General features: G+C 50.6%; 1 pseudogene; it reads right to left on the reverse strand.

Annotated features, from left to right (window-relative positions):
- Positions 1–2,570: 2,570 nt before the first annotated feature.
- On the reverse strand, positions 2,571–2,744 carry LOC134951912 (U1 spliceosomal RNA; annotated as a pseudogene).
- Positions 2,745–2,994: the final 250 nt, after the last annotated feature.

Genomic DNA, 2,994 nt, shown 5'->3' on the forward strand with positions numbered 1-2,994 from the left:
CTGCTTCGCTATGATGATCAACAAGTCACAAGGGCAAACACTCAGGGCTGGAGGTGTAGATCTTAGGACCAGCTGCTACAAGCATGGCAAAGGTGTCACTATCATTGGTGACACCCAGAGAGGCAGCGAGGGAGATTGTAATGCAGTGCGCGCAGATAAGCAGCGCAATGGTAAAAAGGAGGCATGGTCTCATAGGTAGGGGTGTGGCCTGTTTTCCTGAATCTCCATTTTGTTGCTCCGGGTATCCCGGGGGTTGAGTGCTGCACCCGGGGACTAGTGTGTGAGTGGTGCTGGCTCCTGCACAGTGACAGAAACTGGGTGTTGCACGTAATGTTACAGTGAAACACCCATATTCTGTCACTGAAGAGGAGCCGGCACTTTGGTGTCACCCCCCTTGGCGGGTGACACTCGGGTGTGGGCAGCAACCCCGTTGTGATGCCACTGACCCATGGGAAGCTTTACGTGGCTTACACATGTGTTAGTAGCCCCAAGCATCTTTTGTGTTAGTCCCTGAAGAAAAACTTCAAATATTTACAAATACATTTTGTAATCAATGGGCCTAATTCAGTAAGGATTGCAAATTCTGCTAAGTAACAGAATTTGCAATCCTTTGGTTCGCATGCTGGGGCCACCCAGCATGCCGCCTCCCTTCTTGACCACGCTGAAATTGCAGTCTCAGTGCAGTTCAGCGTGATCATAAAAAATGGGTTAGCCTCCTGTTGGTGCAGACTGTATATGTGCGCAGGAAGCCGCCACCATTTTTGTGATCGCAGCTGCTGCATGTGATGTCATGCAGCAGCTCTGACCACGCCTCCTGTTTCTCCGTTGCCGACCCCATTTTGTAGCCCTGCCCATGCACCGCTCAATCTCTGACTTGGAAATGGATTGTTGCTGACCCCCCCCCCCCCCCCCAGCACCGATTGACAGTCAGAAGCGATCGCATTATCTGCGGGGTGCCGCAGAAAATGCAGGCGCATGCGTATGCTCTTAGCAATTTTTGCAGTTGGATTGCTTATTGCGATTGCAATCCAACCTGAATCAGGCTCTATTACCTATCACAATGCACTGCGGGTAGTACAAAATGGGGTTAATATAAGAGAAAACCCCCAGAGCTGTGCTCCTTAACTGTCCCTGGTGGCTAGAGGAGCGGCTGCCCAGTAATCTGTGTCCACGCCAGTGCGCACATGGCCCACCCCCTACAGCCACGCTGGATCACGGTATAGTGTGGGCACAGAAGTCCCTTACCTCCCTTTCATCAGCGGCCTCGTGATCCCGGAGGGCGGTGTGTGTGTGACTGACCTTAGGAAGAAACCGGAGCCTCCGCTGCAGTGACCCAGCAACCAGGGCACGGGAGTATACTGCGCCGCTGGGAGTGATGGAGCTGCAGTAAAGATGTCTATTAGACCTAACCTGCTGCAGCCCTTGTAGATTCTTATAAAAAAAGTTCTTCTTTTCTTGTCAAAATTAATAGCTAAGAATAGGCTGCCTGAGGCAGCCCCCTGTTAAGTGGCCTGCTACTGAAGGCACCAACTACAAACTGAGCTCCCTGTTCATGGAAGCGAGGTTATAGAGCAGGGGGCGCTGAGCATCTTGGGAACAGTCAAAAGCTTTGAGCCTGTTGGTGCCTCCGATCAAGATCCTACTCTACACCCCAATGTGAATCCTTGTGGAGTCCAGTGTACCCCACAGAAGAAATGAATGTGTCACACCCATTGGCAGCAACATTAGAATAGCTGCTGATGGGCACAATTGAGAAAGGAAGGGGGGAAAACATTTGAATCCAGCACATATATGTAATTTGAATATGTAATTTGTACCTTCCTACTTTAAAATGTAATGGATGAACCTCACCCTGTGAGAACTATCTTCATGATCAAGAGATCTCATACGCAAGAAAAGCATGTGTTGGGATAGGGCTGTGGAGGGCGGCTGCTCGAGCACACCCCCGTCAAGTTAAGGAGATTCAACTGAGGAAGCACAAGGGAACTCTTGTCTGGGGACAACAACTGCAGGGAGACCACATCTTTTCAGATGAAAATGAGAGGGCGGAAGGCTGCCTAATACTGAAGCACCCTCAAACATCAAACCATATGCAACAACTAGTACAAGCATTCCTGGGGAAAGGTCTGCAGCAGACGGATTTGCATACGGTGATGTCATCCAAGCAGTGGGCCAAAGTTGGCTGGAACCCTCATCTGCATATGAAAAGAGATAAGGGGCGCTTGGATGACCCCTAGTTCGCATTGAACACCCCCCACCCTCCTTTGGTGTGGGGCTCATGTTGGCCATGCCCCAGCCCCTGAAGCATTCAAGCTGATTTCTTGCAGCAGCTGGGCACTGTAACAGCTCCAGAGCTGCTCTGTAAGGCAAATAAAAGGGTGTGGGCCCTGCAACACCACCTGTAGTTCGCATTGTGCGTTGGAAGGCACAAAGTAAGCAGACGGGAGAAGTCAGGATAGTGCGCAAGGGCATAGAAGGGAGGGGCTCAAGAAAAGAGAAGTGGAAACAGACAGCAAACTAGGCTGGAGAGAGACCTGAGACAATGAGATCTAAATTATACCAGAGCCAACCAGGGGAAAGCACAAATGCAGTCCCCCCCCCCCCCCCCCTACCACAAATTATGCAGTCGAGATTCCCACATTTGGGGAAATCACAGAGGTCAGCATACCCAGAATGCAATGAATGAACCTCACCCTGGGAAAACAATCTTCATGACCATGGTATCACCTAAGCAAAATAAGTATGATTTGAGATAGGGCTGGGGAGGGCCGCTGCTCAGGCACACCTCCGTCAAGTAAAGGAGATTCAACTGAGGCAGCACAAGGGAACTCTCATCTGGGGACAACAACTGCAGGGAGAACACATTTTCAGATGAATGTGTGAGGGCAGAAGGCTGCCTAATACTGAAGCACCCCCCAAACAACAAACCAAATGCAACAACTAGTGCAAGCATTCCTGGGGGAAGGCCTGCAGCAGATGGATTCGCATATGGTG

Source organism: Pseudophryne corroboree, chromosome 8, assembly GCF_028390025.1.
Source record: "Pseudophryne corroboree isolate aPseCor3 chromosome 8, aPseCor3.hap2, whole genome shotgun sequence".
Taxonomy (NCBI): Eukaryota; Metazoa; Chordata; class Amphibia; order Anura; family Myobatrachidae; genus Pseudophryne; species Pseudophryne corroboree.